This window comes from Macaca mulatta, chromosome 20 (assembly GCF_049350105.2).
Source record: "Macaca mulatta isolate MMU2019108-1 chromosome 20, T2T-MMU8v2.0, whole genome shotgun sequence".
NCBI lineage: Eukaryota > Metazoa > Chordata > Mammalia > Primates > Cercopithecidae > Macaca > Macaca mulatta.
Window position 1 is genome coordinate 45,700,060 of NC_133425.1, and position 16,305 is coordinate 45,716,364.

General features: G+C 49.1%; 1 protein-coding gene across 2 annotated transcripts in view; it reads left to right on the forward strand.

The window, feature by feature from the left end:
• The window catches only part of ADCY7 (adenylate cyclase 7), a 72,851-nt gene that overhangs the window by 5,081 nt on the left and 51,465 nt on the right, over positions 1-16,305 (forward strand). Inside the window, exon 2 of one of the 2 annotated variants that reach the window (XM_077985621.1) lies at positions 4,969-5,090. The exons of the other annotated variant lie outside the window; for it this stretch is intronic. The gene's annotated coding sequence lies outside the window, so the exon portion shown is untranslated. The remainder of the gene's footprint in view (positions 1-4,968; positions 5,091-16,305) is intronic. 2 annotated transcript variants of the gene reach the window in all.

The following is a 16,305-nucleotide window of genomic DNA, read 5'->3' on the forward strand; positions in this document are numbered from 1 at the left end:
GACAATGTGGTGAAACTCTGTCTCTATTTTTAAAAATAAACAATTTTAAAACAAGTAAAATTAAATTTTAAAAATGCACTATGTGAGCATACGGTGGGAAAAAAGGTATAAAGTGCATTATTGAGACGGTTGATAAAATTGGGTATGGGCTGTAAAGTATTATATCAACATTAAATGAACAGATAACTGTTTATCTGAGCCCTTGTTCTTAGGAAATTTGCAAGGCTAAAGGGGCACAGTGTAGGTAACCCACTCGCAAATATTAAAGAGAAACAAATGTATAGATATCTAATAGGAGGCGGCAAAATGGTTCAAATAGGCAAATCTGGATTAAAAAGTATAGAATTCTTTGTACTTATCACTTTTCTGAAAGTTTTTTGAAAGTATTTAAAATATAGCTTTAAGAAATGCCTGTCTTGCTGGTGAGGTGGCTTACACCTGTAATCCCAGCACTTTGGGAGGCCAAGGTGGGAGGAACGCTTTCGGCCAGGAGTCTGAGACTAGCTTGAGCAATATGGCAAGATTCTGTTTCTTCTCAAAAAAAGAAACAAAAAATTGCCAGGCCTGGTGGCACACGCCTGTGGTCCCAGGTACTCCAGAGGTTGAGGCAGGAGGATCACTTGAGCCCAGGAATTCGAGGCTGCAATGAGCTGTGATAACTCTACTGCACTCTAGTTTGGGTGATAGAGCGAGACCCTGATTTAAAAAAAGAAAAAGAAAAAGAAAAAAATGCCTGTCTTATGAGACTGTGGTATGATGAAATGACATTACTTCACGGTACTTAGAACAGCCTCTGGCACTCAGTGAGCATTAGCTGTTATTGTTGCTGTCGCTTTTTGTTATCTTTAGTATGGGCAACGTATGTACCATCTCCTGTTGCCATGATCCTGGGGGTCAGGCCTTGTTTCTCCACTTTACAGATGACACAGTTGAAGCCCAGAGAGGTGAAGTGGCTTGCTCAGGACCACACTGCAGAGTCCAGCGCCGTGAGAGGAGGACTGCAGAAGTGCTTAAAGTTTATTTTGAATTAATCATCAACATTTGAAAACCACAAGATTTTTACATAAAGCCCAGATTTCTAGTTTCTTTTGCCAACTTAGGCCTGTACCCCTGGCCATGTTGCTGCGTGGCAGCTACTGGTGGAAGCTCAGCAGGGTGGCGCCTCACCCAGGGCTCGGGCCTCCAGTGTGCCCCAGTCCCCACGTAGCCGGCCAGCCTTGCCTGTCATTGCCCCCGCCTGGCCTCCGGGGGCTCTGAGTTCACTGTCCTGGGAAGTGATTGCAGGGTGCTGGGCCACAAAGCTTGGGTTCTCCCCTTCCCCGACCTGCTCCCCCACGCAGAGGGTACAGCATTGCACTGCCTTGACTCAGCCAGTATTTGAGCACCTGGTGTTTGTGGGCAATGGCCGGGGGCTTCAGGCGAGGAGGAAGAGGAGCTGAAGCTTTGGGGCTCCAGCCTGCTCTCCTGTCACAGTCCCAGGCCTCTGTCCATCCCTCCTGCAGCCTCAACCGTGTGCCTGGCCCTGAAGAAGGGGTGCAGGGTGGCTCGCTGACCACGCCTTGAGGAGGGTGCAGGAGGAGCCCCCGAGCTGCTGTTTTTGTCCTCGTTGGGTGTATGTAGGCAGGCAGTCCTTTCCCTGCGCCAAGCCTCGGTTCTTCCTCTGTGAGATGGGGCTAGACCACCTTCCTGGAGGGTGGGTGGAAGCGGCAGGAACAGGACATGTCAGTGTTGAGCAGGGCTGAGCTCTGCACACATGGCTGACAGGATGGTTTCATTCCACTGCGTGACTTCTAATGCCACTGGTCCCCCGCCAGCCTGGCTTCGGGGCTAGCAGGAATGGGTTGAATAAAGGCTGGCAATAGGCATGCCCCAGGGTGTGGGGTGGAGGCAGCCACTGGGCAGGCATTGTTTATGTGCCTGGGTAGGCATTGTTTATGTGCCTTCATAGCTGTGCCTTAAGGTCCTCATCTCACAGTGGAGGGGACAGGCTCAGTGAAGATGGCAGGAGCTCACCTTGGTGAGTTTGGTGTTCAACAGATGGGGAAACTGAGGCTCAGAGAGGTGATGTGACCCTCAGAGGTCCCCTGATCAAGCAATAGCAATGCTAGGACTAGAAGCCAGAGTTTCTGCCTCCTGGGCTCTGGGCTGCATTCCCAGGAGGAAGAAAAAGCTCATTTCTTATTTTTAAATAGTTTTCATTTTTTAAAGTACAGAAACAATTCACATTTAGGTAATGAAAGATCAGAAAATATAAGTAATAAGGTGGGGAAAAAACGTATTAATAGAATCTGACCTCGAAGTAACCCGTTAGCATATTGGTGTATATTCTTCCAGACTTTTTTTTCCCCAATATATTACAAGAAAAAAAGTTGAGCATTACAACTTCCCCTATTGTCCTCTAAGGGGAGTTCTGTCTGCCCCAGGCTTTGGGTGTGGAGTTGGGGGTCAGGGAGGTTGAAGTGTTACAGACATCAGCAGCCCAGCCTTTGACACAGGAGGTGTCCTGGGTGATTTTCTGTCCCCGTTGCAGATATTTCGGTTGTTTCCAGCATTTTTGCAGTTAGAGAGCTGCACTAAACAGCCTGTAGCTAAGTCCTTCCATGTAGTGGGACTGTTTCTTTAGGGTAAATTAAAACGAGTCCATATATTTTTCTTTCCTTTTCTTTTTTCCTTTTTCCTTCCCAAGATGGAGTCTTGCTCTGTCGTCCAGGCTGGAGTGCTGTGGCACAATCTCGGCTCACTGTAGCCTCCGCTTCCTGGGTTCAAGTGATTCTCCTGTCTCAGCCTCCTGAGTAGCTGGGAATTACAGATGTGTGCCACCGTGCCAGACTAATTTTTGTGTTTTTAGTAGAGACATAGTTTCACCATGTTGCCCAGGCTGGTCTCAAACTCCTGGCCTCAAGTGATCCACCCCTGCCTTGGCCTCCCAAAATGCTAGAATTATAGGTGTGAGCCACCGCACCCAGCCAAAAATGGGTCCATTTCTTACCTTTGTGGTGCCCTCAGGCTGGACCCAGGTTTGTGGTGGGACCGCACCTGGGAGTGTGGAGGTCTCGGGCACTGAGCGCTTTCCACTGCCCACTCTTTTGTGGTCAGAGGATGAGACAGGGAGGGGCTCCTGGGGGAGGGCTTTGCCGGGAGTGTGTTCTGCCGCCGCCGCCCAGGCTGGCACTGGAAGCCTTTAAGCTCCTGTGGTGAGGTGGGTTGAGGTGGGGGTGGCGGCGGTGGCGTCTGCTGCTACATGCTGGTGGGGCCTAGGGGGCCAGAGCCTGGAGCCTCCTTTGCTTCCAGCAGGAGGGGACCTCAGGAAGAGCTTGCATGTGTCTCTGTCTTTGTCCTTGTCTGTCTCTAACTGCCTTTCTCTGTGTGTGTGTGTGTGTCTGTCTCTCTCTCTCTCTCTCTCTCTGTCTCTGTCTGTCTCTCTCCAGTCAGGAGCAGGGCTGAGGCTGGGTCTGTGTTTCTGACCCTGAGACCTCAGGAGAGTTACCTTCCCTCTCAAGACCACACGATCCTCATCTGTAGGAAGGGGCTAAAAATGACCCCTTCGCTGTGTGAGACACGGAGGAGATGGCAGATCCCACGGTGCTTTCAGTGACAAGGTTTTGACATTTCATTATGAACAAGCCAACAGACACAGCAGCAGACAGGGCAGCGCACCAGCACACCACCCCACGCACTGCCGCCTCTGCTTCCGCAGGCTCCAGCCCGTGGCCTCTGGGAGCTGCCTCTCCTCCCACACGCAACCCCCTCCAGCCACCCTGTCACTTCATCTGTGAGAATGGTAGTCTATGTTACTAAAAGATAAGATGCTTAAAAAACACACAATGACCAAAGAACTGTTAAAATTAATAAACTAACACAGTGAAGTTGTAAAGTCAACACACAAAAATCAGTCATATTTCTTTCTGTATGTTAGCTAACTATCTGAAAAAGAAATCAAGAAGATAATCCCATTCACAATAGCCACACGAAAAAATACTTAGGAATAAATTCAGCCAACAAGGTGAAAGAGCTGTATGCTGAAATCTATAAAACAATGAACCAAGAAATGGAACAAGATACAAACAGATGGGATGTTATCCATGTTCATGGATTGGAAGAATTAATATCATGCAAATGTCCATACTACCTGAAGTTATTGAATGCAGCCTCTGTCAACATTCCAGTGACTTCTCACAGAAAAAGAAAAAACAGGGAACACACCTTTGGTTTACACCAAAAGCTATGTCTCCCTGTCCCCCGCCCCCACCTCCTGCCAAAACAAAAGAAAAAACAATTCTAAAATTCAGGTGAAACCACAAAAGACCCCAAATAGCTAAAGTGATCTTGAGCAAGAAAATCAAAGCTGAAGGCATCACACTACCTAATTTCAAAATATATTACAGAGCTACAGTAATTAAAACAGCATTGTGCTGGCATAAAAATAGACATATTGGGCTAGGCATGGTGGCTTATGCCTGTAATCCTAGCATTTTGGGAGGCTGAGGTGGGAGGATTGCTTGAGGTCAGACGTTTGCAGCTAGCCTGGGCAACATAGCAAGACCTTGTCTCTACCAAAAAAAAAAAAATTAAAAATTTGCCAAGTGTGGTGGCAGGAGCCTGTAGTCCCAGCTACTTGGGAGGCTAAGGTGGGAGGATTGCGTGAGCCTGGGAGCTTGAGGCTGCAGTGAGCTATGATTGTGCCAGTGTACACCAGCCTAGGTGACAGAATGAGCCAATTAAAAAAATATATATTTTTAAAAAATATATATAATATATATATAATTATTTTTTATACAGATAAGGCCATCCAAAGTGCTGGGATTACAGACATGAGCTACCATGCCTGGCCCATAAGACCCTGTTTCTGGGGAAAAAAAAAAAAAAAAGAGAGAGACATATCAACCAATGGAACAGGGTAGAGAGCTCAGAAATGAACCCATGAATACATTTACAGCCCAATAATTTTTTTGTTTGTTTGTTGTTCAGATAGTGTCTCACTCTGTCACCCAGCCTGGAGTACAGTGGTGCGATCTTGGCTCGCTGCAAACTCCGCTTCCCATGCTCAAGCCACGCCCCTGCTTCAGCCTCCTGAGTCACTGGGACCACAGGTACATGCCACCTTTGGCTAATTTTTGTATTTTTTGTAGAGATAGGGTTTCAACATGCTGCCCAGGCTAGTCTTGAACTGCTCAACTCAAGGGCTCTGCCTACCTCAGCCTCCCAAAGTGCTGGGATTACAGGCATGAGCCACCATGCCTGTCCACTCCACTGATTTTTTTGACAAACGTGCCAAGGACACACCATGGGAAAAGGATAGCCTCTCGGTATTGGGAAGACTGGGTATTCACATGCAGGAGGATGAAATTAGATCCTTACATGCAAAAACCAACTCAGAATGGACTGAAGACTTAAACATAAGACCTGAAACTATAGAACTACTAGAAGAAAATATAGTGAAAAAGCTATGTGATACTGTTCTGGGCAATTATTATTATTGACCCCAAAATCTCATGCAACAAAAGCAACAATAGACAAATAGGATGATGTCAAACTTAAAAGCTTCTGCATGGCAAAGAAAACAGTTTAACAGAAGAGACAACCTGTAGACTGGGAGAAAATATTTGCAAGCCAAACATCTGATGAGAAGTTAATATCCAAAATAGATAAGGAACTCAATAACAGCAACAACAACAACAAACCCAATTAAAAAATGGGCAAAGGATCTGAATAGACATTTTTCAAAAGAACCCATACAAATTACCAACAGGTATATGAAAAAATGTTCAACATTACTAATCATTAGGGAAATGCATATCAAAACCATGGTGAGGTATCACCTCACACCTGTTAGAATGGCTATTATTAAAAAGATAAGAGAAGCCAGGTGTGGTGGCTCACGCCTGTAATTCCAGCACTTTGGGAGGCTAAGGCAGGAGGATTGCTTGAGCCTGGGAGTTTGAGACCAGCCTGGGCAACACAGGGAGAACCCATCTGTACAAAAAAAAAAAAAAACAAAAAAAAAAACAAGCCAGGTGTGGCAGTGTGCACCTGTTAGTTCTAGCTAGTCAGGAGGTTGAGGTGGGAGGATCACTTGAGCCCAGAATTCAGAGGCTTCAGTGAGCTATGATCACACCACTGCACTCCAGCTGGGCAAGACCCTCTCTCAAAAAAACAAAAACAAACAAACAAACAAAAAAAGCAAAAAAAAAAAGAGAATGAGAGACAGGTGTTGGAGAAAATGTGGAGAAAAGGAAACCCTTGAGCACTGTTGGTGGGAATACAAATTAGCACAGCCATTATGGAAAACAGTAGGGCCCTCCCTTCCTTCGTGGGTACATATCCAAAGGATTTGAAAGTAGCGTGTCAAAGAGATATCTGCACTCCCATAATTATTGCAGCATTATTCATAATAGCCAAGATCTAGAAACAAGTGTCCCTTAATGGATGAAGACATACATACACAATGAGATATTATTTAGCCTTAAAAAAGAAGGAACAACATGGGTGAACCTAACGGACATTACGCTAAGTAAATAAGCCAGGCACAGAAGGACAAATACTGCACGATCTCACTTATGCGTGGAATCTAGGAAATCTAGGCTGTGTGCGGTGGCTCACGCTTGTCATCTCAGTGCTTTGGGAGGCTGAGGTGAGAAAACTGCTTGAGGCCAGTTGTTCAAAACAAGCATGGGCAACATAGCACCCCACCTCTACAAAACAAACCAAATCCAAAACACCACCACCAACAAAAAAATCCAATGGAACTCAGAAGCAGCAAGTGGAAGGGTGGTTACCAGAGGCTGTGTGTAGGTAGCGGGGGCAGGGATGGGGTGGGGAGAGGGATGTAGATAGGGAGAGGCAGTCAAAGGATAGAAAGTTTCAGTTAGGAGGAATAAGTTTCTTGAGACCTATTGCACAGCATGGTGACTACAGTTAATGTATATTTCAAAATTACTAAGAGGGTCGTTTCAAATGTCCTCACCACAAACAGTGCTAAATACTTGAGGTGATATGTTAATTAACTTCATTTCATCATTCTACATTGTATATATGTAATGTCACTTTGTATCCCATAAATATATACAATTATAGCTGATCAATTGACAATAAAATTTTAAAAACAATTATATTTTACCACACATATTGCTAAACATTAGCAATAATTCTTTAAGATCATAACTATCAATTCGGTGTTCAAACTTCCAATAGTTTTGTAAATGTCAAATATATATATATATTTTTATATTTTATATATTAGATTTATCTTTTTTTTTTTTTTTTTGAGACAGGGTGTCTGTTGCCCAGGTTAGAGTGCAGTGATGAGTCTCGGTCCACTGCAACCTCCACCTCCCAGGCTCAGGTGATCCTCCCACCTCAGCCTTCCGAATAGCTGGGACCACAGGCATGCACCACCATACCAGGCTAATTTTTTTGTATTTTTTGTAGAGACAGGATTTCACCACATTGCCCAGACTGGTCTCGAACTTCTGGACTCAAGTGATATGCTTGCCTCGGCCTCCCAATGTGCTGGGATTAGGGACGTGAGCCACCGTGCCAGGCCTATATATTAATATTAGCTTTTTAAAATCGGGATCCAGAGCCAGGCATGGTGGCACGCACTTTGTAATGTAACCTCCAAGCTACTTGAGAGGCTGAGGTGGGAGGATTACTTGAGGTCAGGAGTTGGAGGCTGCGGTGAGCTATGACTGAGCCACTGCACTCCAGCCTGGGTGACAGAAAGAGATCCTGTCTCTTTAAAAAATAACAATAATCAGGATCCGAATGAGGTCCGCATGACAAAACTGTGATACGTTTCTTCAGTCTTTCATCTGTAGGACTGGTACTCATTCATTCTCTCTTCTTCCATGCAATGTTTTTGTTGAAGCTGGGTCCCTTTACCTGTAGGAGAGCTTCCTATAATGTGTAGCATGCTTCTTGTCCCCTGAGTCCCGTAAACTCATAGTTGTATCCAGAGGCTTGATCTAGTTCAGTTTTGATTTTTTTCACACAACAGCACATTGGAGATGCTATTGGAAATTTCTGGGAGGCACATGTGGTCTGGTGAATTTCCTTTTGTAATACTGGCAGTCATTGATATTCAATGACTTTAAGGTAGTGTTTTTTGTTGTTGTTGTTGTTGTTGTTTTGAGACATGGTCCCTCTCTGTCGCCCAGGCTAGAGTGCAGTGGCTCAATCATAGCTCACTGCAGCCTTGACCTCCAGGCTCAAGCAATCCTCCCACCTCAGCTTCCCAAGTAGCTGGGACCACAGGCGCCCACCACCCGCTCAGGCAGATATTTTTTGTAGAGATGAGGTTTCACTCTGTTTGATTGGCTGGTCTTGAACTGCTGGGCTCAAGCGATCCTCCTGATCTTCCTGTCTTGGTCTCCCAAAGTGCTGGAATTAGAAGCATGAGCCACCACGCCCAGCCCTTAAGGTAGTATTTTTAATTATGGTAAAAACCTTCCATTTTCACCCTGTTACAAGTGGTGCCTAGTTTGGTGTTGGGTGGAAAACTACCCGTCTCAGGGCATTGCTTTTCCTTATTCTTGCTTTTTCTTGATCGTAGCTGGTTTTCCTCCTCTGTTAATTATGTGGGTAGTATATTTTCATTAGAGAAAAACTGAAAAGCAGATCTGAACAAAAAGATAAATATTAAAGTAAAACTGTGCCAGATTCTATCACCTAGTGATAACTCCTAAGATTTGGGACATTTTCTTCTCGATTTTCTTGTATGCAAAAAAATACAGGCATCCCAGTGAAATCGTTAAAAAAGAAAGGGGTCACACTTCACATGCGGTTCTGGGGGCTGCTATTTTCAATTTGTGGTTTGTCTGAAGCCCCCTTTGAGGATCTGGTGGGAGGGACGTGGCCTTCCTCCCTGCCTGTCCGTGGGTCACACTGGGCCGGGTGCAGGGAAGGACAGGCGGCCTCTGGCGCGGCCCAGCTGCCAAGTTTTTCAAAGGAAATAAGGGCTTTTGGTTGGCAGGGCAGTTGCTTTCACATCTGTTCTTTTAGGATTCTCTGCTGTTACTCAACACACCATGACCCCAACTGCCCCTTTCCTTCTCCAAAGCCCCGTCTCCCAGACCTGGCAGAGATCGGGGCTCTGGGGGTCATGGGAGCCAGCTCCCTGCCCTTGAATGGGCTGTGTTGCTTATGTGAGGTCGGGCTGTTCATCTCTCCTTGTTCTGGCATTGGAACTGGGCCAAGCAGCAGCGATTTAGGAGGGGCAGTAGCTGCGGGGTGCTGGGTTTAATGGGAAAGATGCTGTTTACTTAGAATATGTGTTCATTTGGAGTGGCTTTGGGGCTTACCTCAGGCCACCCCTTAGGACCACCACTGATTAGGGCTCAGAAGGCCCTGATAGACCTGGGCATTTTCTTGTGTTCCTAGCATGAGAAAGGAACAGATCCCTGCACATCCCTGAGCCCACAGCTGGGAAGAGATGTGGGCAGAGGCCTGGAGGAGGTGGGTGGATGCACTGGAATGTTCCCCTCCTCCCAGCATGAAAGATGCGTCTGGGAGGAAGGAGAGTGGCTCTATCAAGCTGTGCTGCCTCTGAGTCCCTCTCCCTGGGGAGTTCACCTCAGTCCCAAGTGTGGAAGAGCTGGGGGGCATGAAACTGCATGGAGTCAGCCCTGCTCTGTCCTCCCACGTGGGGTGAGGGGGCGCTCACACTGCTGGCTGCACTGAGTGGGTGCCATGTTTCTGCGCTGTGTTCTTGTTGGGAGTATCTGGTACGGGTCCATCTGGCAGAAATGTCGTGAGGGCCCGTGGTGCTGGGGAGAGGTGGTCCTTGCCCTCAGCCAGATGGGTCTGGTGGAGGAGAAGACAGGGCCCTCAGTCACTCCGGAGCAGGGAGGGTGCTGCATGAATAAGTTCAGGTTCTTTGAGCTGCAAGTGCCAGAAACCCACTGTAACCAAAGGGAAAGGGAGAAAGAGAGGACTTGAGACTTTGTGGGGATTCAGACATGGCTGGATCCAGGGACTCAAATGGTATCATGAAGACTCTGCTTCTCTCTCCATTTCTCTGTCTTGGCTTCCTTTTCAGGCCAGTTCTCCCACAGAGAGGTTATATTTGTAATCTATTGCTGTGTAACGAATTACTCCAATTACCTCACAATTTCTGTAGGTCAGGAGTTCAGGCTGAGCGGGGTGCTTCTGGCTGGGGTTCTCTGATGAGGTTGCAATCAAGCTGCCTGTCAAGCTGCAGTCATCTGAATGCTTGACTGGGGCTGGAGGGTCTGCCTCTGAGGCGGCTTCGTCACATGAAGGGTGGGTTGGTGCTGGCTGCTGGTGGGAGGCCTCGGTTCCTCGAACACAGATACCTCCTCGGCGCTGCTTGAGTGTCCTCGCACCATGGTGTCTGACTTCCCCTAGAGGGAGTGATCCAAAGGAAAGCTGAGTGGAAGCTGTGATATCTTTCACAATCTCAGAAGCCGCGAATTGTGGTTTCCACAATATTTTATTGGTCACACAGGTGGTGTGGGAGGGGACCATTCATGGACATGAGTTCCAGGGGACAAGCATCACTGGAGGCTGACTGCCACTGTAGCAAAGATGGCCCCAGTGGCTCGTAGCCCACACCTACTGCCAACTGAATGAGAACACTTTCCCACAGTCCTAACAAAGTCCCGAAAGTGAATTTCACAGGACTACCTGAGTCTCACACCCATTCCTCAATATACACGGGTCGTGAATCCACCCCTGCAGGGCTGGTTCCCCTTAGGAACAGGGAGCTGTTACCAAAAGTGGACCTGACATCCTCTCTGGAGAGGCCTGAGGGAAGGTCTGTGGCATTGTGGCCTAGAGGAGGTGATGGTGGGGCACTGGGGAAGGCTTCCTGGTAGAGGTGGCACCTGTACCTGGCAGGATGGGTAGCATTTTGAGCATTCCAGGGGCACTAAGGCCTGAGCAAATGCATGGAAGAGTCAGGCAGCTGGGTAGCAAGTGGAGGGAGATAAGGATGGAAAAGTGAGTTGGGCCAGGTGGGGGTCCCCGAGAGGCAGGAGGAGGAGGCAGGACTTGCTTCTGGAGGCACAGGCAAGCCATGGAAGGTGTTTGAAGGCAGGCACGTCGCAGAGCCTAGGGATCTAGGGTTTAGAGCGGGGAGAATGCCTGGCTGTCCTCCTCTCTGCCAGCTTGCACCGAGCACCCACCATGTGCCTTGTCTGCATTTCTCACAGCCCCTCACGGGCTCCCAGCAGAGTGGGCCACATCTCCTGACTTTACAGGGGGGCTCCCTGAGCCACCAGGGTCCCCTAGTTCCGCCAGAGCCCCTGACTCCAGAGCTCTCAGAGAGGAATAGTAACAGGACCTTCCTGAAGGCTCCTCTTCATCCCGCCAGGACGAGGCGGGGGGTTGGGGATGAGTGGCCAGTCCAATTGCTCAGACCCTCCCAGGGCTCCTCTGGGTGCCGTGAACCCCTGACCTTAGGGGAAGGAAGAGGTGACTGTGGCCTGGATGGTGGTTTTTCTTCTCATACCCCCTGGCCCCTACAGAGATGTGCCCAGAGTTCCAAGCCCACTGGGTGCTGAGGGTTTCCTCCCCCCGGTAAGGGCTCAACATCTGGGTTTGTGCGGCAGGGCCAAGCTGTTTGCTCAGCACTCAGCATTATTTGTCCCTTGGCTGACTGACAGCTTGACTGTCTGCCTTGTTTTGGCTGCAGTTTGAGTCCCTCCTACTGACTGTTTCATGGCCTCATCTTGGGCCCCCATCGTTCCCCAGGGGAGGAGGTCCTTCTCCCCTAAACTCTGGGCCACATATGCCTGGACCCTGCTGGGTACTTCTCCTCAGATCTGTTTTTTTTTTTTTGAGACAGGGTCTCACTTTGCTACCCAGGCTGGAGTGCAGTGGTGTGATCTCAGCTTACTGCAAACTTTGCTTCCTAGGCTCAAGTGATCCTCCCACCTCAGCCTCCCAAGTAGCTGGGATTCAGGCACCTGCCACCAAGCCTGGCTAATTTTTTTTTTTTTTTTTTTTTTTTTGAGAGGGAGTCTCGCTCTGTCAGCCAGGCTGGAGTGCAGTGGTGTGATCTCAGCTTACTGCAAACTTTGCTTCCTAGGCTCAAGTGATCCTCCCACCTCAGCCTCCCAAGTAGCTGGGATTCAGGCACCTGCCACCAAGCCTGGCTAATTTTTTTTTTTTTTTTTTTTTTTTTTTGAGAGGGAGTCTCGCTCTGTCAGCCAGGCTGGAGTGCAGTGGCGCGATCTCGGCTCACTGCAAGCTCCGCCTCCCGGGTTCATGCCATTCTCCTGCCTCAGCCTCCTGAGTAGCTGGGACTACAGGCGCCCGCCACTGTGCCCGGCTAATTTTTTGTATTTTTAGTAGAGACGGGGTTTCACGGTGGTCTCGATCTCCTGACCTTGTGATCCGCCCGCCTCGGCCTCCCAAAGTGCTGGGATTACAGGCGTGAGCCACCGCGACCGGCCTAATTTTTGTATTTTTAGTAGAGATGGGGTTTCACCATGTTGGCCAGGCTGGTCTCGAACTCCTGGCCTCAAGTGATCCCCCGTCCTTAGCCTCCCAAAGAACTGAGATTACAGGCGTGAGCCACCATGCCCTGCCGGCTTCTCCCCAGAGCTTTATGCCATGCCTTTGGTGGGCACCTCTTACCTCCTCCCAGCCTAGGAACTTGCATGAAAGGAAACTATGTCCAAGTCAGTTTTGTGTCCCCAGGACCAGGGAAGAGATGGGGGTTGCTGAGTGGGACAGGAAAGGATCGGGGCCGTGCTGTGTGCCCTGGCACCTCTGCCGAGCAGAAACCAGCCTTCCCTGTCTCATGCTTTGAAAGCCCAAGGTTGCCCTTCTTTGGAGGAGTTTTAGGAAAGAGGGAGTTTGTTCAGCAGACTTGGGAGCACTGTGTGCCAGGGCTGGGACATCTTGAGTGAGGGCATCCACCATGCTCATTACCTTGTAATGGGGTTAGCCTATCCCCAATGGAAGCTTGTCCTTGTTCCCAGGGAGGGTCGGGAGCATGGGTTGTGAAGTCAGGTAGACCTGAGCTTGAATCCTGGCTCTGCCTTTTCATAGCTGTGTGTGCTTGGGCCAGCAATGTGGTGTCTCTGAGCCTTGGTGCCTTCTACAGAGCGATGATAGCAGAGCCTTCCTCAGCGCTGCCAGTGAGTGCCATGAGGCTGTGTGTGTCAAGTCCTGGGTGATGCCTGTGCGGATCCCAGGGAGCCTTGACCTGTAGGTGCTGAGATCCTGCCTGCTGGGACCTCCTAGACCGCATGAGGGGTGGGGTGTCCAATGGTGGCTGGTGGCTGGGGCTGCAGGGAGCAGCTAGTGTGAGGCAGTTCTCAGGCTCCAGCAGGGAAGAGACTCACCGCCACATCTTCCAAGGAGAGAGCTGGGAGGGCGGCCTGGGAGGGCAGGAGGTGTTGCTCAGTGGGACAGGAATCTTGGTTATCAAATGGCAGGGTTTACTGTGCCCCTTTCAGTATCAAACTGCAGGGTTCGTTATCACACAGCCCCTGCTGTATGGCCAGTTTATCTTCACACACTCCCTGCTCTGTGGCTGATGCTGGAAAGCCCAGGGCCCCATCAGCTCCCAGCAGGCAGTGGGGAACCCCCCTCCTGTGTCCAGACATCCACATGTGCCCTCTCCAAGCCACCCCTTTTCTCAAGCCAAGATCATCTTGCAGAAATGTTGGTCAGGGTGGGTCGCTCCCCGCCTGCCATTCCCCTGGACTTGCCCTGCCTCCTATGCCCTTTCCCCTTGGCCCCCTGATATCTCCCCCAGCGGCTCCATCTCCACACCGAGCTTTCCTCAGGGTTTGATCATGTGTCTCATCAGCCTCTCGCCCACGGGCCAGGTCAGATCTGTTCTGTTTCCTGAATCTACTGAGCATCCAGCACCATGCCCTCCCGCATACACAAACGGGTATCACTCAATACCCATTTAAAAATGGACGGGTAATTTACATACAGGCAAGTGCACAAACCTTCAATGTACAGGGTAATGGGTGTACTTAGGCACTTGCTTATGTAACCAGCACCCAGAGGGAGATTTATAACTCCTCAGCCCCCAGAAGGTCCCTGTGTGCCCAATCAGCGGCCTCCCTAGAGGCAACCGCTGTCTTGCTGTCTGTCGCTGTAGACTAGTTTCATCATTTCTGAAGTTTCATATAAATGGAAACGTGCTGAATGTGTCTTTTGTGGGCGGGTCTTTCACTCTCCTTGCTGTCTCAGATATTCATTCATGCTGTGTGTTAGCAGTGATCCGTTCCTTTTCACGGCTGAGTAATTTTCTGTTGTGTGAATATATGAAAATTTGTTTATCCATTTACTCATTGCAGGATGTTTGGGTTTGCAGTTTGACTGTTAGGATGAAAGCTTCTCTGAACACTTGGATAGAAGTCATTTGTGGACATGTGTACTCATTTCTTTTGGGTAAATACCTGAGATTGAGTTGCTGAGTCATTGGGGAAGCATATGGTTTGCTTTTGTCCACACTGCCAGGCAGTTTTCATCATCGTGGCTCCATTTTACATTCCCACCAGCAGTACATGAGAGTGAAGAGCTGCTCCTCCTCCTTGTCAACACTTGGTATTTTCATTTTAATTTTAGCCATTCTAGTGATACGGTGGAATCTCTATATGGTTTTAATTTGCTGGTGACTAATGGTGTTGAGTGCCTTTTTCATGTGCTTATTGGTCATTTTGGCATCCTCTTTGTCAAAGTACCTGTGTAAGTGTCCTGTTCATCTTTTAATCGGGCCATTTGTCTTTTTCATATTGGTTTGTGGGAGGTTTTTTTTTTTTTTTTTTTTTTTTTTTTTTTTTTTCTGAGACAGAGTCTCACTCTGTTGCCCAGGCTGGAGTGCAGTGGCGTGATCTCGGCTCACTGCAGCCTCCGCCTCCCAGGTTCAAGCAATTCTCCTGCCTTAACCTCCCAAGTAACTGAGATTATTACAGGCATATGCCACCACGCCTGGCTAATTTTTGTGCTTTTATTAGAAACGGGATTTTGCCATGTTGGCCAGGCTGGTTTTGAACTCCTGACATCAGGTGATCCGCCCACCTCAGCCTCCCAAAGTGCTGGGATTACAGGTGTGAGCCACCGTGCCCGGCCTGGGAGATCTTTATATACGCTTGGGAGGAGTCTTTTGTCAGTTATATAGGATGTGATTTTCCTAGTCAGCAGCTTGTCTTTCCCCTCTGTTGATGATGATGATGTCTATTCCTTCTCTGCTCTGGGACACCCAAGCTGGGGAGACATTTGCTGATAGGAGGGCGGCACTGATGGGGAGGCTCCCCTGAGGTCTCCCACTCCCTCCTGTGGCCTCTGGAGCAGCCTGGAGCCCTGTGTGAGTCCTATGCCTGTCTCCACCAGATGGCAGACCTTAGGTCACCTGCTAGTCCCCTGCAGGGGCCTGGCACAGAGACAGCACTTATCATGTTCAGTTCCACCTGATCGGTATGCGTGGGATGTCTACTCTGTGACCAGCTGGGGCTGGATGCTGGGGACACAGCTGTTGACATTACAGCTGTCCTCCCAACTCTGCCCTCCCCAAGGATATAACCTAGGAAAGACAGATCAGCAACCAATGGTCACAGCACAGAGGTGCTGTGATGGAGGAAAGTACAGGGGCTGGAAGGAGGTGTGTCTGACCCTGGATGTAGGAGGTGGAGGAGGTACACCCTTGCTTTGAAGAGCTCGTAATCCCAGGATGCCAATCACATGCTCAGAAGGGCTCCCTGAGGACCAGGTGCTGCTGTGGCCAGCTGGCTGGACGCCTCCCCCTCTGATTTGGGAGTTTCCACTCCCTCCTCCCAGCCTCTCCTGATTTGCTCCCTCACCACTGAGCGCCCCATGATCCCAGTGGGGAAACTGAGGCCTGGCACAGCAGAAGGGGTGCTGGGGTTTGGTTCCTGGCCTCATGGTGCCAAGGGATGCTGGGGTTCTCCAGGGACTCTGATTTTGGAATAGGAGCCCCAAGGATGGGCCCACCCCTGCCCTGCTCTCAGCGTGGGAGCGCAGGTGAGATGGAGAGGCAGTGGGCTGGACTGGAAGATCTTTGACCTCTCAGGCCATCTCCTGGGCTCCTCTCAGAGGTGGACGGGGCCACCTTACTACATAGACAGGGAAATTGAGTCCTGGGAAGGCGCGGAGGCCTGTCTGTGAGCGTCAGAGCCCGCAGGAGGCTCAGGTCAGGTGGCTAATTGCTAATTGTTCATTAAGGATGCATTTGCTCCCCACTTCGAACAGTTGTCTTGAGGCTTCTAATGGAGGTTTTTGGTGCTTGTTTTATTATTATATATTTTTTTTTTTCAAAATTGTTCCAGCTTCAAGCTTCAAATTTCCGTGAAGTCATTG